Here is a 10,111-nt window from a genome sequence, read left to right as displayed (position 1 = left end):
TTCTTATTAGAAACAAAGTTGAGCTGGGGTGGGGGTGCTGAGGCAAGAGGATTGTAAGCTCAAAGCCAGTCTCAGCAATTTAGCAAGGCCCTAAGCAATGTAGACCCTGTCTCAAAATAAAAGATTAAAAGGGTTGGGGATGTGACTCTGGTTAAATGCCCCTAAGTTCAATTCCTGGTGCAAAAAAAAAAAAAGAGCAAAATTGACTTCTCATCTTTTTACATGTCATGGAATCCTTCATATTTCTTTTTCTGAGAACTGTTTGTGTCTCTTGCACAATTTTTCAATTAAGTTGGTTGTTTTCATTTAGGTTTAGAAACTCTTTATTAGAAAGAAAACATTTGCCTGTGATATGTTTGCTATTTGCTTTTTTACTTTGCTTAGGGTAGTGTTTTTCCTTACACTTGATTAAAAAAAAAACAAAACAAAAACAAAAAACACAACAGCTGGAGATGGAATCTAGGGCCACACACATGCTAGGCAAGTTTTCTACCACTGAGAAACCACCCCCGGCCTCCACAAATTTTTGCTTTTAAGTTTTTACGTAGTCAAACTTATCAATCTTTCCCCTCAACTGCAGCTGAACTTTTAGCCATAGTTATGGAAGTCTTTTCTCCTCCCAAGTTAGAGAAGAATTTACCTCATTTCCCCAATATTGGATAATGTAAAATGAAAAAGGAATCAAAACTTATCTTTTCTTCATAAACTTGATATTTCTAGCCCTTCTTCCTCACCCCTTGCCTTCAATTTGACTTTTCCCGGACATGTTGTTCTTTTCCTGGCTTGGCCAAAGCTGGACATGGATCAAAGTCAACATCTGTCCAACTCCCTGCATTTGGATCTGTTTTACTGCCTGTTTTTCTTTCCTGGACTCTTTGTGATTTCTGCTTAGTGTTTTTCCAGCAGTTCAAAGGACCTGACCTTTTGGGCTTGAAGAAGAGTGCTCTGAAGTCCTATCCTAAAGGCGATTCAAACTGGAGCGGATCCTGCAGAGACCCAGGGGAACTCAGTCCTGCTTTAAGAGTGGGGGTGGGATGGACAATAGCTGAGAGAGGAACAGGTGCTCACACGTATGAAGTGAGCTCAGTTTTTGTTGACAACCCATACTTTTTGTACCTACCCACCTCCTGTTCTTGGTTTCCAGGTTGGAAGTACCAGGTTTCTAACTGGAGATGGCTGGTGGCAGCAGAGGGGGAGGAGTGGGCAGGGAAAGAAGGGAGGTGTGAAGTAGAGGCTGGAACTTCTCCTTCTCGATGTTCACAACACCTGGGGCAGATCCACATAATTTACACCAACTCCCATTTTGTAGCTTATTTTGTTTTTGGTACAGGGGATGGAATCCAGGCGTGCTTAACCACTGAGTCACATCTCCAGCCCCTTTTATAAGTTTTATACTTTATTTTGAAACAAGGTCTCACTAAGTTGCTCAGGGCCTCTCTAAATTGCTGAGGTTGGCTTTGCACTTGTGATCCTCCTGCCTCAGCCTCCCAAGCTGCTGGGATTACAGAAGCTACTTTTTATAACTGGTGCCAAGTACTGTGATAAGTGCTTTATGTGGAGTAAATCATCTAATCTTGACCTATTAGTTGGCTAGGGTTGTTATTTCCAGAAAGGAACAGAGGCTTGGCAATAAGGTCACATATTGAGTAAGTAGTAAGTTTGGGTCTCTATGGTACCACATCCTTGGCTCAAAACCCCAAAATTGGAATGCACCATGATAAAATGTTCACAGTGGCCTGTATTTCTGTTCAACTTTCCATCTAAAGATTTAACCTCACCTTACTTAGCTGCCCACATCTGCTCAGCTCTGATGCAGGTAGTGTGGTTGGTTCTGTAGTTGCTGTATTGGGCTCCAACTCACCCATCTTATATTCAGTTGCCAACATGGGACCTGGCATACAGTGAGACCTCTTCACATCCATGTTGGATGATTGAACAGATGAAAAAGGAAGGAGAAAGGAATGTTAATGGAGATGAAAGGGCAGCCATAGAGGAGGCATAGATAGAGAGCAGATTTGTGGTTAAAAAAGCACAGGGACTGAGGTTGCTGGGCAGGTAGCTAGGAGGGGCCTGGGTTATTGTTCCTTAGGAACACAGATAAGAGATTACATCCATAAGAGTAGTTTCAGTTCTTTTGCATCTTGATTGTTGTTAAAGGGACACAGGCTGGTCATTTTCTGTTGCTTATCTCTTATCAGATAAGTTTAGTTCTCTGAACATTTCATCTAATGAATCCAGGACCTGAACTAATCTTTCTGCTGCTATACGTGCATACATTTCCATTCCTTATTCAATCATCTCTTCATCAATCCAAATGCATAAACTTTAAAAGTTTAAAAGACTTTATTTGGGTTAGGAATTGCAATTCAGGGAACACAGATTCAGATAACTCTCCATCATTGTTCCAAAGAAGGCAGGGAAAATGGGAGGTTGCATTAAGCAAAAGTGTTAAGGCAGTAAAAATTCTTTTGTGGGGAAACTTCTTTTGAAGTTGAGAACAGGTGCTGTAAGACAGAAGTTACATGACTAATAGAAGATTAAGAAAAAATGCATAAACTTAGTAAAACATCCATAAACAAAAGTCCAATAGTCTCTTTTATTTGGGGGAGGGTACTAGAGATTGAACCCAGGAGTGCTTTACTACTACTGAGCTATATCCACAGTCATTTTTTTGTTTGTTTGCTTTTAAATTTTAAGAAAGGGTCTTGCTAAGTTGCTGAGGCTGACCTAGAACTTGTGATCTTGCCTCAGCCTTCCTGGTTGCTAGGATTACAAGTGTGTGCCACCACACCCAGCTCTTGATATATATCTTAAGCCTTCAGGCATAGTGTAATTATCAGTCCTTGCTACCTGTAATCAGAAGGTAGCTAATGTTCACATTCCTAGGCAGCAGATGGAATCCTTCATGAGTCTTCCCTTGAACCTCCTGAACCTCTTTCAAGGTTGTCTCCATGGTAATTTTCCTTGTATTTTCATATTACTCAACCCTCCTTTCAACTTGGAAAACAAAAAGAACAAAAACTGGACAGTTTTCTACAAACACGCTAAGATGGAGGAGATATTCAGCTCTTTCAGGTTGCAAAGAACAACCTTTGGAGGTTGGGCTTTATAAGAACCCAAGGTGAATAAGGTAAATAGGAGATGGCCCCTGTAAGCCTGGAAGGGAACTAAAGAGCTATTCAGAATACAACAGCCATGGGATGGTGTGACCTGGCAGGGAGGAAGAAACCCCTCTCTGCCATCAAGGATAGACTTTTTAATTCCTCAGTTTTCTAGGGATATTTTTTCTTTTACTACCAAGGATTGAACTAAGGGGTGATTAACCACTGAGTAACATCCCCAGCCTTTTTAAAAATGTTTTTTAAAAATTTGAGACAAGGTCATGCTAAGTTGCTAAAGCTGGCCTTAAAAGTGTGATCCTCCTGCCTCAGCCTCCCAAGCTGCTGTGATTATAAGGGGTCCGCCACCACACCTGGCCCTCTAGGGGAGAAACACTTCAATGTGTACTTTAATTACATAAAATAAAGGCAGAGTCTGATCAGAGAGGTGTCCATTGCCAAACACAACAAAAACATGGAGTTTTCCTTGAGCAGAGGGGTATATACTGAGTGAGGTGACCTGAGAGGAGATCATTTTAGGAATACTGCTTGTGCCCTGTTCTGGACTTTAATTCCCTTTCTTGACTGGCCTACCCATTGAAGCTGAGTGGACCTACTAGCTCAGTGTCAGCTTGTAAGGGAAGGAAGGTACTGAGGAAGGAGAAGGAAGAGGTGATATTGTCCAGGAAAAGGGTGGCACTTCCTGGGTCAGCAGCAGGAACTTGAACTTCCTGCAGCTGTAGAAAAATAAGGGCCTGAGATACTTGACTGTAAAAAAAAGAGTGATGTTCAAAGACTGAGAAATTTATGGGCTTCCCTTTCACCATATAGAGCCACGTTCTCTTCTTCATGGGACTTGCATATTCTTGACTCTGTGAATTGAATGGTGAAATTCCCAACCTCTACCTACAGCAGTTCCACTACTTACTACCTCTTCAAAGTTCCTCTGTTTTCTTACTTTCTTCTCCAGCTTCCTCTCTTGTTCATTCCCTCTGAATTTTTTTTCAGTCATTCAACATTTTTCTTTCCCTCTATTTTTTCTTCTTTTCCCACCCCACCATCTTTGTTCTCTTCTTTATGATCTCCCTCTCTGTTATACTTTCAAACAGGTTCTTGCTTTTCTTCTTTTCGTAACAACTTCTTATCCCATTTATTCAGCACTCTAGAGGGTGCAACCAGATGGCCTGCTGCCTCTACCTGGTCTACAGAAATAGAATTTGCTAAGAGAATGTTTATCTAAATATTGTAATTAGCTGGGCATGGTGGTGCATGCCTGTAATCCCAGAGGCTCAGGAGGCTGAGGCAGGGGAATCATGAGTTCAAAGCCAGCCTCAGCATCTTAATGGGGTCCTAAGTAACTCAGTGAGACACTGTCTCAAAATAAAATACAAAAAATGACCGGGGAGGTGACTCAGTGGTTTAAGTGCCCCTGCGCTCAATCTTCAGTACCAAAAAAAAAAAAAGAAAGAAAGAATTAATTCCTTGGACTGGGAATATAGGTCAGTGGTAGAGTGCCTGAGTAGCAAGTGGGAGGCCTTGGGTTCAGTTCCCAGCACCAATAAATAAGTAAATAAATAAATAATCATTTTCTTGCTTTGAATTTGTTTCATATCACCAAAGATCAGTTTACATGAGCGAGAGCTGACAAATGGTTACGATGCCATGCCAAGGAAGAATCAGCCAAGGAGATGGCATTCACCTATTAGTAACAGAAACATGAAAAACAATGGCACTAAAAAATTTAAATAAAAAGGGGTTTAATTTTTCTGCATTTATAGTAAATCTAGGGCTGGGGTTGTAGCTCAGTGGTAGAGCCCTTGCCTAGCATGCGTGAGGCACTGGGTTTGATTCTCAGCACCCAGTGCTGAGAAGAAAGGTCCATTGACAACTAAAAAAAAAAAAAAAAAAAAAAAAAAGAGTGAAATAAATCTATAGGCAAGAACAGGTTTCCTAGTGCACTGCAATAATGGTAAGAATTCAGAGGAATTAATCATGTTTTCTAGTTTCTGTATGGAGAAACTGACACCTTGATGTCTTACTGACCACCCATCCTAAGGCTGGGGAATTCCTAGAAGTAAATAACTCACCTGTCATATGCAAATCGACCAATCTAGAACTCAGACCTTTTTTACTGGGCTCTTACACTCCTTGAACCATTTCCTGCCTCCATCACCCTGAGCCAGACAACTAAGGTTCACCTATGTCCCAGAGCCCGCTGAAATTATTCAAATTAGCCAATCCTAAAACTTCTTGCTCTGCCTCACCTGTTCCTGCCAGTGGAAACTGCAATAAAGGCTCTTGTTCACATTTTCCCTTCATTCTCTCTGCTCGCTGACTAACCCTGGTGCTTCCTCCTATGGCTCCCTCCTGCTTCTAGAAAACTGCGTAAACTTCTCCTTCCTGACAGTCATCTTGTCGTTTGTGTTTGTACGTCTTATTACAGTTGATTAAAACGAATCCTGGCTACCTTTACAACTCTGGGCTCTCTCCACCCTTCTAATCTAAGCTAACACCCTTAGGGCTGATTTTTTTTTTTTTTTTTTTTGGTACTGGGGATTGAACCCAGGGACACTTACCACTGAGACACATCCCCAGCCCTTCTTATTTTAAGACAGGGTCTTGCTACCTTGCTTAGGGCCTCACTAAATTGCTGAGTCTGACCTCAAACTTTCTATCCTCCTGCTTCAGCCTCCCAAATTATTAGGATTAGAGGTGTGTACCACCTGATTTACTCAAGAATCTCATTTCTTGCCAGGCCCAGTGGCACACATACAAATTAAATCATGGACCTTTGCTAATTCAAACAAAATTAGAGTTCAGTTAGAAATAGGAATGGGAGAATAAGATATTGGATCTCTGCAAGTTGGCCGTTCCCTGCCCCCAGAAGGTTTACATCTTCAGACTTACCCAGAGCTCTTTACATTGACCGTTGGCTTTCTTCTCTATTTACTCCTGAGAGTAACATGAGCTTCCTTATACTTTACCAAACTCTGATTATTTGATTTCATATTTACTGTATATTTATTGGGTTTCCAAGATGTAATTGCATTTTTTTTTTTTTTTTTTTTTTTTGTGGGGCTGGGGATTTGAACCCAGGGCCTTATGGAGGCAAGCACTGTACCAACTGAACTATATCCCCAGCCCCGTAATTGCATTTAATTCTAGGACCTGAGAGTAGTGAGAACCCCCTTAACCTGCCAATTGTCCTATTTTTAGATATCACTTAAGTTCTACCCCAAATGCTCCTGACTGTGTGTGTGTGTGTGTGTGTGTGTGTATGTGTGTGTGAGTGTGTACATGTGAACTTGTGCCCATCATATCACAAAAAGGCCAAAGAGAGAAGGAAGACTATCTGGCCCTTTCCTCCTTTTTTCCAAGGCTGTTGTCCCTACCTGGTCAGGCTTTGATCTGTAGAATGTACCTCAACAGATGACCCAGGTCACAGGGAAAGTTGGGAACCTCATGTCCTGCCCATGAACTCCAGCAAAGGCAGTGAATCGGGCTGTACTGAGCTCTGTTGGCCTCACACTCGAGTATAGGGCAGACGCTGCTGCCCAGAGGAAGGGGCCCCTCTTTCTAACTTGCACAAAACTTTGTTGCCAAACCTGTATGTCTGTGAGCTCCCTGTGCCCAGAGGAAGTGCCTTTCCTACAACCCACCCTGAGGATATATTTTTTTCTTCTTTCCTTTTTTGATACTGGAGATTGAACCCAGAAGTGCTTAACCACTGAGCCACATCTTCAACCCTTTTTATTTATTTATTTTTAAAATTTTGAGACAGGGTCTCGCTAAGTTGCTTAGGGTGCTGAGGTCAGCCTCAAATTTGCTATCCTCCTGCTTCAGTTTCCTGAATCACTGGGATTATCACCACACCTGGCAGATTTTTTTTTTTTTTTTTTTTTTTTAATGCACACAGAGGTTCTCAGTAGGCTGCTCACAGCTATCAGTCCTGTACAGAGATCAGGAGTGGATTCCCCCACTTGTCCTGAGAGCCACTGACCTTCCCATCACCACTGAGACTCCCTCTTGCGCTTTTTTCTTTCCTCCATCCTATTTCAGACTACTGAATGAAAGAAAGTAAGCTGAAAGCAGACACATTCTATTCTTCAGTTCAGACCCACCCCTTCTATTAAGAAACCTTCTCCCTGGACTTGCTGCCAAGAGATGGAACCCAGCTCACCTGGAGCACATCCTGAACTCCCCCATGGAACCTTCTGGAATATCCCAGTTCATAGCTCATTTACAAATTGCCTCTGCAGATGTCTGACCTCTGGCTTCCTTTTTTTTAGAAAGTAGCATTTTCTTGTCATGGGAGAAGAGATGTTTCCTGAAGAGTGGTCCTGAGGAATTCCTGGAGAAGGGGAATTCAATTCAGCACCAGTGGGTTCCTTGACATACATGATGGAAAACAATTTTAGCAGTGGAGGCTCAGAGATTTATTTAGGAAAGCAAGAAATGCATATTCAAGGGAGAGTATGAGCTATCCTGAGAGTGAAAGATGAATTTTAGGGGGATTCCATCTCTTTTAAAGAAAACTTGGTAGGTATGGGAAGGCATGTAAAGATGACATCAGGCTGGTTCTTAGGTTGACACGGTCTTCATTATCTGATCATTGGATAATGGAAAAGTCTCCTAAATTACAGATTTCTTAAAAAAATTGCATTTCTCTTTGCTTCATCTATTTATTGGTGGGCTAATAGTGAAGAACTATCATTGTTATAAGTGAGTGAATTTACAGTAACATTAAGATTTACAGATTTTCTGAAATAGCAAGCAGTGTCCCCAAGAGACTGGTTTGGGAGTGATGGTGCTGAAAAAGTATATAGAATTTTAAATTAAAATTATATTTCCTTGTCCTTCTTTTATGTCTCCCTCTCACCTTTTTGTCATTGTTTGCTTGTTTTTAATTTTTTGTTTGTTTGTTTTATTCTAATGCTGGCACCAAATTGGGAAGAGCTATGTGTGGAGCCCTGTGTGCATGCTCTCTGGGTTCAATCCCAGTAACCTGGGAGGCTGTGGCTGGAGGTTCATAAATTCCAGGGGAGCCTGGGTAACTTAGTGAGACCCTGTCTCAAAATAAAATTTAAGCTGGATGCAGTGGCACACACCTGTAATCCCAGACTCAACAATTTAGAGAGGTTCTAAGCAACTGAGCGAGATCCTGTCTCAAAATAAAAATAAAGAGGGCCAGGGATGTGGCTCAGTGGTTAAACGCCCCTGGGTTCAATCCTTGGAACAACAACAAAAAAAAGGCGGGGGGCGGGTGGCGGCTGGAGCAAGACAAGAGTGAACCTAATATAAGCTATGAATTCTGAGAAATAATGATATGTCACTGTAGGTTCATCAATTGCAACAAATACACCATTCTGGTGAGGGATGTTGATAATGGGGAAGGCTATGTGTGTGGTGGGGGCAGAGAGTACATGGAATATCTCTGTGCCTCCTATTTGACTGGGAACCTAATACTGCTCTTCAATAATCAAGTCTTAAGAGAAAGTGGGGCAGGTGTTGTGGATGCATCTCAGTGGGAGAGCACTTGCTAGCATGTGGGAGGCCTTGAGCTCTATTCCCAACACCACAAAACACACACACAAATCGGAAAAGGAATTGAGCCCTGCCCACTGTGTACCTGCCTGGGGAGTCTTCAGAGACCGCCCCCTCCCAGTCCCCTCCAGGGTCCAAAGTTCTACCAAACATGGTTTGCAAATGTATACCGGGCAGCAGAAAGAATCCAGACTTGGAGCTGGGGGATGTTTTGAGGCCTGAGCCAAGGGAAACAACCCATTCTTTCCCATCAGCCTCATGCCGACACCCACAGAAACAGGACAAGCCACTGCAGGTGCTAGTTCTCAGATGGAGGATTACTCTGGTATCGCCTCCTCATCTCTGAATGTCCTGTTTCAGCAACCTCCTCCATCTTCTCATTTGGTTGCACATCTTGATAAACTCTGGCAGACATAGCTATGGCCTCAGGTACTCTCCATCATTCTTTTCTTCCTTGGCACCTCAATTTTGTCAGTGGCGTTAATGTGCCTGCTTAGAAATACTTAATTCTCCAGACTCCCCTGCATCCAGAAGTAGCCACATGACTGTTTGGCTAATGAGTCTGCTTATTAGAGATTTCAGGGAGATAATTGCTTTCCTGGTTAAAAAATAGAAGAAAAAGAAAGAAAAAAAATAGATTGGGCTGGAACACACCATTTGTCTTTCCTCCTCTTTTCTGCCTGGAATGAGAGGCCTGAAGGTGGAGCAGAAGATATGCACGAAGACATCTGGCAGGAGATGGGATCCTTGGTGACTTTCAAGCAGTTTATTGACCCTGGCCTTCCTGCCCCAGTCTTTGTGATGCATAAAAAAAGTAAATGCCTTTCTGGTTAAGTTGTTGCATTGAATTTTTCTTACTCAGAAGCTAAGTATTAAGGTTAAGCAGCACAACTTTTCTCCATGTAGCTGGGTCAATAGTCTGATCTACTCCTGCCCTTTAGGCTGCTTCTCCAAATTATTTCCCAGACACAAAATCCACACATATATGCAAGAGGTGCCCATGTTAGCCCCAGGCCTCTGCTCCTCACATAGGAGGATTGTATCTTTGAGTTCCAATTTCCTTTTCTGTAAAATGGGAAATTTTTGACTACTTAGCTGCATAATGTGTAAAAAAACCCTAAACCCTTTAGCAATTCTATTACCAGAATCCCTATTCCTCTTCAGTCCCCTCCCCTTACCCCTGTATTGGGAATTGAACCCAGAGTCTCGCCCACACTTGGCAACTACTCTCTCCCTGAGCTACATCCCCAGCCCCTTTGTAAATTTTATTTTGAGACAGGATCTTGATAATTTGCCCAGGCCAGCCTTAAACTTGGAATCCTCCTGCCTCAGTCACTCAAGTAGCTGGGATTACAGGTGTGTGCTACCACTGTACCTGACTCCTCATCATTTTTAGGGTCTTCCCAAAGCAGATTGGGAAGCTCTGCATCTCATCTTGTCTTGGGAGGGTGTCATGCCCAGAATGTTCC

The 10,111-nt window shown here is 42.4% G+C and overlaps 1 long non-coding RNA gene across 5 annotated transcripts in view; it reads right to left on the bottom strand.

The window, feature by feature from the left end:
- Window positions 1-228: 228 nt before the first annotated feature.
- Window positions 229-10,111, bottom strand: part of LOC306666636 — a 46,497-nt gene continuing 36,614 nt past the window's right edge. For 2 of the 5 annotated variants that reach the window (XR_013765362.1, XR_013765364.1), the window contains one exon: window positions 4,594-9,240. This is a non-coding gene — a long non-coding RNA (uncharacterized lncRNA). Of the gene's footprint in view, window positions 2,505-4,593; window positions 9,241-10,111 lie in introns of those variants that run through there. The other 3 variants (XR_013765363.1, XR_013765365.1, XR_013765361.1) reach the window with 2 other exon arrangements.

Source organism: Sciurus vulgaris (genome assembly GCF_902686455.1).
Source record: "Sciurus vulgaris genome assembly, chromosome: 7".
In the NCBI taxonomy this organism is placed as follows: domain Eukaryota; kingdom Metazoa; phylum Chordata; class Mammalia; order Rodentia; family Sciuridae; genus Sciurus; species Sciurus vulgaris.
This window is presented reverse-complemented; position numbering and strand designations above follow the sequence as displayed.